Below are 12,984 nucleotides of genomic sequence, written 5' to 3' on the forward strand. Positions count from 1 at the left end.
CGTCACATGTTTTGTGTGTGCAGGTTTAAAATCAGTTGCAGGATGAAGGTAGACATGGCGGTCGAACGGCACCAACAAGTACCTGTCGGGCAATCCATAGAGGTTTTAGGGCATGTGTAAGGGAGAACCATGGAGTTTTTATGCCACACTGTACTAATTGTGTCATTGACTATAGTTATGTGAAACAAGAGGAGTTGAAAAAGTACTCTTGTAGATTCTTGACTCAGCATTGGTAGAAGCAAGAAGCATTTTCTGATTCACTTTAAGAAAGTCATGGTAGTCAAGCCAACTTTCTTTTAACTGTAACTCATTTTGTTACTAATGTTTGACAGTACAAGGTACTTACAGAAAGTTACAAATGTATGTTGAAAATGTGAATTATATTGTGCATAAAAGTCAAATACATCATTAACTGACGAAAAGCAAAGCTTGTGTGTCTACTTTCACACTTAAAGTCATTACAAAACCTTAGAACGTGGCAACCTGTGTGAAAGAACAGGAATTTTCAGTCAAAAATGGGAAAAGAAGCTATTGTGTGTTGCCATAGCAACCAAACATAATACAACAAGGGATTTACTCTGAGACATTGGAATATGTCCAAGTGTCTAATGGAGCAAAATTTGAATGAAAAATGGTGAAGACATGAAAAATTCACAACGATAAAACAGCAAAGAAGATTTCGACATATTTGTCTAAGAAGAAATATGCATAGAACGCTTCAACCATGAAGATCCAGTGTGAGGAGTGTAGAGCTCTCACACACATCGCGGGGATGCGGACGTGGAAACCAACATACATCCGATGCCGCCGGCACCAGCTGCTGTTCACCGGTGCTGACCTGCCTCCACATCCGCTCACCTACGCTACAAGAATTCTACGCTGGGTGAGCGAGAAACAAAACTTCATTACTTTAGCAAGAAGTGGTACAAGATACTGTTGAGGGAACTTTATTTGTGTAGTTATCATATTTGAAGTTAGTTTTAAATGCTAAAAGAGCTAAAGCATACAAGAGTATCGAAAATTTACAACAGGTTGGGGACACTCCAGAACCGGCTATGGCCATGAAAATTAGCAAAGAAGTGACCAACTGGGCTGAGTTGATAAATTTAATTAAAGCTCAGAGTCTGCAATTAAATGCTCAGAGAGAGATGATAAGAAAAAAACCTAGATTTAATAAATTCTCAATTAAATGCTCAGAGTGTGATTCTAAGAAAAATCCTAGACTTAATGAATTCTCAATTAAATGCTCAGAATAAAACTCTAAATATTCAAACAACAAATATAGGTTTGTTAAACATCAAAGTAGATGATCAAAGCAAAGAATCTAGTAATCTACGTGAAGGCATGGGTGCTTTGAAGACTGAATGCGACACCATAAGTAATAATATATCTAAAAACAAAGATGATGTGACTTACCAAATGAAAGTGCTGGCAGGTCGACAGACACACAAACATACACACAAAATTCAAGCTTTCGCAACAAACTGTTGCCTCATCAGGAAAGAGGGAAGGAGAGGAAAAGACGAAAGGATGTGGGTTTTAAGGGAGAGGGTAAGGAGTCATATTGTCTTTAAATATGTCTGCTTGTGTCTGTATATGTGTGGATGGATATGTGTGTGTGTGTGCGAGTGTATACCCGTCCTTTTTTCCCCCTAAGGTAAGTCTTTCCGCTCCCGGGATTGGAATGACTCCTTACCCTCTCCCTTAAAACCCACATCCTTTTGTCTTTCCCTCTCCTTCCCTCTTTCCTGATGAGGCAACAGTTTGTTGCGAAAGCTTGAATTTTGTGTGTATGTTTGTGTTTGTTTGTGTGTCTGTGGACCTGCCAGCACTTTCATTTGGTAAGTCACATCATCTTTGTTTTTAAATATATTTTTCCTACGTGGAATGTTTCCCTCTATTATAACCATAAGTAATAAAGTAGACAATTTAACAGTAGATTTAAAGAACGAGTTCACATATTCTTTGACCACTAATATAAATCATATGTTTTGCCGACCTTAGTCAGAAACAGAATGATACATTTCAAGATTTATCAAAAAGGTTAGAACTTGACATTGAGAACAAGTGTAATAATGTAGAATCAGAACTTATTGAAAAGTTAGGATCTTCTGAAAATATGTACAATATTAAATATAATGATGTAAGACAGGGAATGAATACTTTTAAAGAGAGTGTAGATAAGCATAAGAAGTTAATGCCACTCATTCAATCACAAATTGCATGTGTCAGTACACGAGTAGATAATGTAGAACAGAATCTCAAAGAGTAAATAGCTAACTCTGATATTATAAATTTAATTAGTTTGGAGGAACAATTTGGGGGAATTATAGATCAAAAAGTTACCGAGAGAATAACATCTGGGATCGTATCATCTATTCCTTCTTCCAAACTCAATGATACCAGGAAGGGTATGGACGACCTGTGGAAAGAGATTAAGCTTATCCAAGACAAGGTATAAAAAAGGGTAACTTTACCTAATGTTGTGCTAACTAGTGAAGTGGTGACTGATTTGCAATGGGGAGACACTCAAAAGAAAGTTAAAGAGAAATACTGGTCTGCAAGTGTCAAGAAAAGTTGATATCAGATCCATGGGACCCAGGCGGAGTCATCTATCCCCCAGGGATGTTAACATTCTGAGTTAACGGGTGGAGTGACGACCGTCGGATCATTAGTTGTTTTCGTTTTTTTTTTTTTTTTTTTTTTTTTAGTTTTTTTTTTTTTTACCAAATAGTTTCCTGCATTGAATTCCTTTAAGATCTAGAACTATCCTAAAATCTTATTGCTTAGAAAACTGGATATGACCATAAAATAGAGAATAACTTAAAAGAAACACAAAAAATGTTATCTAGATGAAATAAACTAAATAGAGTTTTATTTGTGAAAAATACAGGGTGATTCAAAAGGAATACCACAACTTTAGGAATTTAAAACTCTGCAACGACAAAAGGCAGAGCTAAGCACTATCTGTCGGCAAATTAAGGGAGCTATAAAGTTTCATTTAGTTTGTTATTGAGTACGGCAGAAGTGAATCGACGACAGTTGTTCAGCGTGCATTTCGAACGAAGTATGGTGTTAAACCTCCTGATAGGTGGTGTATTAAACGTTGGTATAAACAGTTTACAGAGAATGGGTGTTTGTGCAAAGGGAAAAGTTATGGACGGCCGAGAAAGAGTGATGAAAATGTAGCACGCATCCAGCAAGCATTTGTTCGCAGCCCAGGAAAATCGACTCGCAGAGCTAGCAGAGAGCTGCAAATTCCACAATTAACTGTATGGAGAGTCCTACGAAAAAGGTTAGTTATGAAACCTTATCGTCTGAAATTGGTTCAAGCACTGTCTGCAGCTGATAAGATTAAAACAATCGATTTCTGTGATTTTATCCTTGCTCAAATGGAAACAGATGAATCTTTCGTTTCAAAGATTGTGTTTAGTGATGAAGCAACTTTCCACACTAACGGGAAAGTCAACCGTCACAATGTCTGTATATGGGGCACTGAGAATCCGCAGGAAACAACTCAGTATGAACGTGACTCGCCTAAGGTGAACGTTTTCTGTGCCATTTCAGCCAATAAAGTTTTTGGTCCCTTTTTCTTCGAAGGTGCTACTGTAACTGGACTACAGTATCTGGAGATGTTAGAGAATTGGCTGTTCCCTCAGCTCAAACAAGAAGCACAATAATTCATATTTCAGCAGGATGGAGCGCCACCACATTGGCACTTATCTGTCTGTAACTACCTGAACGTCAACTACCCAAGGCGATGGATCGGCCGCCAGGCAGCCCGTGACAGAGCACTTCATCACTGGCCTCCAAGAAGCCCTGATCTTACCCCCTGCGATTTTTTCTTATGGGGGTATGTTAAGGATATGGTGTTTTGGCCACCTCTCCCAGCCACCATTGATGATTTGAAATGAGAAATAACAGCAGCTATCCAAACTGTTACGCCTGATATGCTACAGAGAGTGTGGAACGAGTTGGAGTATCGGGTTGATACTGCTCGTGTGTCTGGAGGGGGCCATATTGAACATCTCTGAACTTGTTTTTGAGTGAAAAAAAACCTTTTTAAATACTCTTTGTAATGATGTATAACAGAAGGTTATATTATGTTTCTTTCATTAAATACACATTTTTAAAGTTGTGGTATTCTTTTTAATCACCCTGTATAATAAGATGTGACTAGCTGAAAAGCTGTTATACCTTAGTGTATAGATTTTCTATTTTGTATAGAGTATTTTATACCTTTTAAGAGATGTGATATAGATGGGAGGGTTTCTATAAATTTTGAAAGGGGTGAGTATTGTAGCTAAAAGCTTGATGTACAAGAGCAGATAAATCATGACTAACACAAAAAACACATCACACCTTTCAAACAACCCTCACAAACAAGTAGCCGTTTCCATAGGGTTGCTATGATTCTCTTTGGGGACCTCAAAGGGTGAGGTGGTACAAGTCCATTCTGTATAAGATGATTTAACACCAAACCTCCTCCAGCATCTCACTCAAGTACCTGAGAGGTAGGGATCCTGGGGAAGGAGGGTGGGAAGGGTTTCTTGTCTTTTGGGCTATATTCTTTCTCTTCTTCAATCCTAGCAACCACATCTATTTTTTCCTTTCTTACTTCTCATCTTGAGGACCTATCTCTCTTTTCCCTCTTTCCATATTCATAAACTTCTATCGCTGAAGTGCTTCCTTATTTTCATGGTTACTAATAACCTACATCTTATCTTTAGATAAGAAGGCCAAAGAATCAGACTACATGAACACACATTAACATATACACAAATACACACTTCTACGCTAACATTAAATTATATAAGACAAAGCCAGTCATGATGTGAGAACTGCTAGGTGTTGTAGGGGAAAAGGTGTGTACATAGGGAATTATGCGCACATATATGGGGAGCTATGACAGTTCTACATTGAATATACATAAGGAGAGGTGCCCATACATAATGAACAACTATAAAATAGTAACGAGTAATGGATAAATAAGAAAAAGGCATGAGCAATGTCAGCGTAATAAACACTCTAACGGATTGAAGGATAGTAGGACGTAAATAGTATATGTAGACATAATATCTATTGAAAATATAGAAGTGATAAATGGAGGAGGACTCTAGGGAGTAAACGATATATTAAAGAATGAATGCGAAGTTTAAAATAGATTTATAGCTTTACCAGAAGATACTTAATTATAGTATACATAGAAATGTGTATTAGGGTAATGAATCATGAGACCTACTCAGAAAGGATAAAGGGGGTGTACATTCACGAAGTATAAAGGCCAGGTGTACTTATGTGGAGATAGGATAATCTGTGGCCTAAAAATAGGGATGTTTTGTGAGGGGCGTACCTACCAGAATGGAAAGAGGAAGTGCTCTCATAAGGTCAACCCACAAGCAAGGAATACGTGCTGATCCTAGGAGAAGGGGACAGTATCGTGACAAAAGTCACAAATTTTATAGGACTTATTCTGGAAAGTGTAAATTCTATGAACGACAAGCATTATTATGTTTCGTGTAAGTAAATGAGTGTCAAAAGAACACTTTCATTTCACCCAGAGTTCCTCCAAGCAACAAATAATGAAAATAGTACATACAAGAAAAAAGGTAGTACAAAAGATAAGAATAGAAAATAGATTACTCATGTGTCATAAACACCTGAAGTCTATGATTAAAAAAGGAAATAAAGAAAAGAAAAAGCATCCTCAACAATTCCTAAATACTAGTAAAGCTGACTAAAACCACGAGTAAATGCTCATGTCTTAATAACAAAATAAAATAAGAAAAGAGATAGAGGGGCTAGCCAGTACTTACCTCAGCTCAGTACAGCCGATAGATACACATAAAACAGAACTGAAAATTTACATTCCTAGCTTTCGGAACTTTGTTCCTTCATCAGGGAGGAGAGAGGGGAAAAAAGGGAAGAAGGGAAAGTGGATTCAGTTACTCACAACCCAGGTTATGAAGCAACAGGGAAAGGTACCCTCCCTGTTTATCTTTCCCTGTTGCTTCATAACCTGGGTTGTGAGTAACTGAATCCACTTTCCCTTCTTCCCTTTTTTCCCCTCTCTCCTCCCTGATGAAGGAACAAAGTTCCGAAAGCTAGGAATGTAAATTTTCAGTTCTGTTTTATGTGTATCTATCGGCTGTACTGAGCTGAGGTAAGTACTGGCCAGCCCCTCTATCTCTTTGTTAGTATTTGTTTCACATCTTATATGAGATTTTCCATTAATCATTTAAAATAAGAAAAGAATAGAGAAACAATAAGAGAAAGATTATTGTTATGGAAAGTAGAGATATGTATATAAACATATGTAAGAAATGTGTACTATTAAGATATGGAATGTTATTATGAGTGATATTATATGCATAGTGATTGTTGTTGTTGTGGTCTTCAGTCCTGAGACTGGTTAGATGCAGCTCTCCGTGCTACTCTATCCTGTGCAAGCTTCTTCATCTCCCAGTACCTACTACTACCTACATCCTTCTGAATCTGCTTAGTGTAGTCATCTCTTGGTCTCCCTCTACGATTTTTTCCCTCCACGCTGCCCTCCAATACTAAATTGACGATCCCTTGATGCCTCAGAACATGTTCTACCAACCGATCCCTTCTTCTAGTCAAGTTGTGCTACAAACTCCTCTTCTCCCCAATTCTGCTCAATACCTCGTCATTAGTTATATGATCTACCCATTTAATCTTCAGCATTCTTCTGTAGCATCACATTTTGAAAGCTTCTATTTTCTTCTTGTCCAAACTATTTATTGTCCATGTTTCACTTCCATACATTGCTACACTCCATACAAATACTTTCAGAAACGACTTTCTGACGCTTAAATCTATACTCCATGTTATCAAATTTCTCTTCTTCAGAAACGCTTTCCTTGCCATTGCCAGCCTACATTTTATATCCTCTCTACTTTGACCATTATCTGTTATTTTTCTCCCCAGATAGCAAAACTCCTTTACTACTTTAAGTGTCTTATTTCCTAATCTAATTCCCTCAGCATCACCCGACTTAATTCGACTACATTCCATTATCCTCGTTTTGCTTTTGTTGATGTTCATCTTATATCCACCTTTCAAGACACTGTCCATTCTATTCAACTGCTCTTGCAAGTCCTTTGCTGTCTCTGACAGAATTACAATGTCATTGGTGAACCTCAAAGTTTTTATTTCTCCTCCATGGATTTTAATACCTGCGCCGAATTTTTCTTTTGTTTCCTTTACTGCTTGCTCAATATACAGATTGAATAATATCGGGGAGAGGCTACAACCCTGTCTCACTCCCTTCCCAGCCACTGCTTCCCTTTCATGCCCCTCGACTCTTATAACTGTCATCTGCTTTCTGTACAAACTGAAAATAGAGTTTCATTCCCAGTATTTGACACCTGCCACCTTCAGAGTATTCCAGTCAACATTGACAAAATCTTTCTCTAAGTCTACAAATGCTAGAAACATAGGTTTGCCTTTCATTAATCTATTTTCTAAGATAAGTCATATGGTCAATATTGCCTCTCATGTTCCAACATTTCGTAATGATAATGTATACAATATCATGCATTCGGTCTGAGGGGGGGATATGTAGTGATTCGAGAATTTCTGCGTAAATTCTAGAAACGCTCAGCCTTCTACCATCTCGAACACACGATATTCTAGATAGGTTTGTGGGATGGTAGAATCCTACCTACTGCACGTCACATGTTTGTGTGTGCAGGTTTAAAATCAATCGCAGGATGAAGGTAGATGCAGCGGTCAAACGGCACTGACAAGTACCTGTCGGGCTATCCATAGAGGTTTTAGTGTGTGTGTGTAAGGAAGAACCATGGAGTTTTTATGCCCCTCTGTGCTAATTGTGTCATTGACTATTGTTACGTGAAACAAGAAGAGTTGAAAAAGTACTCTTGTAGACTCTTGACTCACCATTGGTAGAGGCAAGAAATATTTTCTGATATATTTTAAGAAAGTCATGGTAGTCAAGCCAACTTTCTTTTAACTGTAACTCATTTTGTTTCCAAAGTTCGACGGTATGAGGTGCTTACAGAAAGTTACATATGTATGCTGAAAATGTGAATTATATTGTGCATGAAAGTCAAATACATCATTAACTGATGAAAAGGAAAGTTTGTACATCTACTCATTTTATAAGTAGAAAGGAAAAGGAAAGTTTGTACATCTACTCATTTTATAAGTAGAAAGAGGCTTAAAAGTTCCTGTACCTAGAGCTATTCAATGGAGAAGAAGTCGAGAGATTTTCCAGCAGCCGACTATCCCATAAAGAAGAGGGGCTGCAAAATTCCAAGTAAGTCACCTCCTAAAGAAGTGGAATGTGGTTTGGGGAAATAAATCAGTATAACTCACACCTACTTTCAAACTTCGTCGACAAAACGTTAGAGAGCCTCTTAAATTGTGCCTACTGCATGCAGTGTTCAAGTCATCTGGAAACCGTCCAGTCTCATTTACGCACTTAAAATCCACTGCAGTAGCCAGTCTGACTTGGTGGGGTCATTTTGTTTCTTTTCAGTAGAACCCCTGATGACGCAGGGATTAAACTGGTGATGCCTAAGGTGCTAACTCCCAATGCACGTCAAGGAGTAGATGCCCAGCATCCTAGGGCATTGGGATTCCTAGCAGTGGTCATTGCACCGGATGATCTTTGCTGTGGCTGCTGTGCAGCACCTGTTGGGAGATACTTTGACTGGAGAAGGTGGCAGGCATCATGGCAGACATTTTGTACATGAAACATATCAAATTAAACCAAACCAACAGCTATTGTGATCCAGCCATCTCATCAGACAGGTATCGAAATTTCATTGTGGATGGTTAGAATATTACTTCTTCCCTGGCTAACCCATGGAAAGAGTGACAAGCCACATGACTGGAAGTGAAACAGTTTACCCAGTACCTGGCTTGTACTTGAACAGATGGAGACACTTTATTTTTAGTAGAACACATTGAAGGTAAATTATAGAAGTTGAGTAACTGGGAAAAATGCACAATGCATCACTACTTATTACAGCCTCCTCTGCTGCACATTCTGCAGGTGTGTGAATGACTGGATGACTTACCAGTGACCATTGCTGCATGTAAAACTTTGAATGTAGTCCAAGTAGTCATCATCCACAGAAAACTTTCACTCCAGACAGACTAGGAGCTACGAGCTAATCTCCAATAGCACGTACAGAAAGGTCACAAGGATAATCTAACAGATACAAGAATTTTCCTTTGACTTTGAAGGAAATGCGCTCCCAGAGAAAAGTTAAAATTGTGGTGTGCAGTTGTGACACAGAACCTTATGTGCTGCCACCCATTACAGGTATCTGATTCTTATGCTTTGGTCATGTGTCATTCTACTGCACTGCAGGCTCAAAAGTGCAGAAACTGTGCTTATCCTTGTGAACAACCACCTTTGTGAGTCAATTGATGGAACACCAGTCTCCTTGTTCACTGGTTTGCCCAGTCTTTAAAAAAGAAAAGAAGATACAAGAATATAAGTCTGTTTGGCCACATGTCATAAAAATATGAATGCCTGTATCTTGTTGGTCAGCAGCTCGTGGTCTTGTGATAGCACTCTTGCTTCCCGTGCACAGAGTCCTGGGTTCGATTCCCGGCGGGGTCAGGGATTTTCTCTGCCTTGAGGTGACTGTGTGTTGTTGTGTCGTCTTCATCTCATCATTCATCCCCATTACGGTCAGAGGAAGACAATGGCAAACCACCTCAGCTAGGATCTTGCCTAGTCGGCAGTGTGGGTCTCCCCTATTGTCCCCTACGTTCCTCGGAGTATGGAACCTCATCATCATCGTATCCTGTTGACATAATCAGTTACGTGAAAGTCACAGCAGTCACCCCCACCTCCTCCCCCTATTCAATTTTTTTCCAAACTAGCTCTCCCACCAACCTCATCTCTTGTCGTTCCCAAAGCACCGTCATCAGGAACCAATTTTTTCAACCAGCCCAAGAAGCAGCTTCCTCCTGCTGTGTCTACCAGTGGCTGGGCTCCTTCTCAGGACCCCTCTCCCTGCTAACTGGTAGATCAAAGGTCCGATGCCTACCAATGACTGAAGGAACTGTAGGATGTAGGTCTCAGGCTGCCCATTCTTTATCTGCCCCCACACTTGACCACCAAAGCTGCAGAAGAGAACGGAGAGGGGGGGGGGGGGGAGGTGACAGGAGGTGATCCTGGAGTGTGACTAGTCCTCCTGGCCCATTCACACCTAAACCAGGCACCAGTATATCGCCACATGCCAGAACATCTCATTTCCTCCTCTTCCACAATTTGCATTGCTCTACAAGAATCTTGCTTCACTGATGATCATTCCTCAGTACTCTGTGGTTATCATGCAAAACTGTGCTGGCCACAAAAGTGCATCAGGATGGTCTGTACATTGGTCAGCATAGATGTTGTCAGTGAGTGGATGCCCCCTTCATGCCATTTTGGAAGCAGTAGCAGTGTGGGTGCAGATGACCTCAGCAATCACCATTTGTAATGTTTTTTTCGTACTTTCAGACGGGTCACTTAAATTTAGGTGACCATCTTAATTCAACAACTTTCCCACCCTCCTCCCTTTTCTCCTACTTGGGGATTTCAATGCACACCACCCCCTTGGGGGGGGGAGTACCACTTCTTCTTGTAGGTGTCTTCTGATTGACCAGCTTCCTACTGACCATGATATGTGTCTCCTCAATGATGGTACTCCTACCCACTTTAGTGCCGCCCATTAAAATTTTTCATCTATTGGCTTCACCACACTGGTCATTACATAACAATATTTGTGACAGTGACAACTTTCCAGTGATCCTGTCACTTCCTTCCACCACCAGATGGACCGACTTACACACTGAGTGCTCCAAGAGCCACTTGGCAGGTGCATACCTCAGCTATTAACTTCACCCTTCTCTGTCAGATTTCATTGATAAGGTTCTGCAAGACATCTTTAGCATAATCACCGACACTATTTACACTGCCATTCCCCATTCTCCATTGCCAGCCAGTTCTTGGTGGACCAGAGACATTGCAACAGCCATTTAGGATCATCATAGGTCTCTGCAATGTCCCAAGTGGCATCCTTAGCAGGTTGTCCTCTCTTTTAAGTGACTCTGTGCTGTAGCTTGCTATTTACTTAAGCGTAGTGAGAAGGGCTGGGAGGACTGTTTTTTCCTGGGGATGTATGCTTCTTCCTCCCAAGTGTGGGTCAAGCTTCATAATCTTTTGAGCTGCCGAAGATAAACAAATGTTTGGGTCTTGTCATTCAGGTTGGTCTTTGTTCTGATGCATCAGTCCTTGCTGAACACCTTGCAACCTACTTTGTGACAGCATCGGCATCCTGTTCTTCCTCAGGTACCTTTCCAATGCAGAAACGACAGGTTGAAGACATCCCCCAGTGTTTCATACCTTCCCTCCTCCTCCTGCCGCCATCAAGCCGTATTGCATAATGAACATTTCACTGACTGTTAACTGTTTCAGGCTCTGGCCTCATCTTACAATATGGTCCCAGACCATGATTCGTTTCATAAGCAGATGATACAACACCTGAATATTACTCAAAAGATATATATACTCTGGAACTTCAACAGTATTTGGCTCGAAGATGTCTTCCCTTTGCAATGGCAAGATAGTATCACCATCCCAATCCTTAAGCAAGGGGCTAAAACCCAACATCTCTTGAGAGCTACCAACTGATCCTCTGCAATGTCCTCTGCAAACTGCTTGAAATGATGGTTGTCTGTAGGTTATGCTGGCTTTTTGAATCTCGGGACCTCTCATTCCCCTAGCAGTGTAGTTTCCTGGACAGATGACCCACAATCAGCCATTGCTCTGGTTTGAAACAGCAATCCAGCAGCCTTTCTCCAAACGCCAACGTCTTGTAGCAGTCTTCTTTGACCTGTACAAGGCATATGACAATACCTGGTGCGACTGCATTTTCCCCCTCCATGACTGAGGCTTTTGAAGCTGTCTACTGATTTTATCCATCAGTTTTTATCCCACCAGTTGTTTAAATTTTAAGTTGCTACTTCACTCAACTGTCTATGGGTCCAAGAGAATGGTATCTCACAGAGACCTGTACTGAGTGGTACACTCTTCCTCATTGCCACCAATGGGCTACTGACCTTTTGTCAAGTCACAGGTCACCCTTATACTGTATGTCAATGACTTTTACGTTTGGTACAACTCCCACTCAGTTGCCTTGGCTGAATTCCAACTCCAAGGCACCATCTAATGTGCTTCCACCTGGACACTTTCCTACAATTTCCAGTTCTCTCCACCAAAAATATGGGTCACAGTTTTCTATCATCATATAACAGACCATCCTGACCCAGAACTCTACTTTGGTACCCAGTACTTGGACGCTGTTACACAGTCCCATTTTGTGGGCATCCTTTTTGATAAAAAGCTGACTGGGCTGCCCCATATTTGTCAACTAAAGATCAGCTGCATGAGGAAGTTTAATGATCTGTGCTCCCTTGCCCCCCCCCCCCCCCTTTGGGGTGGGAATCATGCTACTTTCCTCTGTATTTACTGGGCCCTGGTCTTGTTCAAATGGCTCTGAGCTCTATGGGACTAAACTTCTGAGGTCATCAGTCCCCTAGAACTTAGAACTACTTAAACCTAACTAACCTAAGGACATCACACACATCCATGCCCGAGGCAGGATTTGAACCTTCGACCGTAGTGGTCATGCGGTTCCAGACTGTAGCGCCTAGAACCGCTTGGCCACCCCGGCCGGCCTGCCCTGGTTTTGTCTCAACTGGATTATAGTTGGTAGCTTTATGGGTTGATGGCAACTTCAGATTTGAAATTTTTAGGCCTAGTCCATCATCGTGGTGTGCGGCTGGTTACTGGTGCCTTCAAGACTAGTCCTATAGATGGACTCCTTGCCAAATTGGGGATCTTCCCCTGTGTAACAAGCCATCATCATAGTGTGGTTGTGGGACCTTACAGGGAGTAGCCCATATCCCTGGTGGAACACCCCTCCTCCTGGTCAA

Source organism: Schistocerca piceifrons, chromosome 5 (genome assembly GCF_021461385.2).
Source record: "Schistocerca piceifrons isolate TAMUIC-IGC-003096 chromosome 5, iqSchPice1.1, whole genome shotgun sequence".
Lineage (NCBI taxonomy): Eukaryota > Metazoa > Arthropoda > Insecta > Orthoptera > Acrididae > Schistocerca > Schistocerca piceifrons.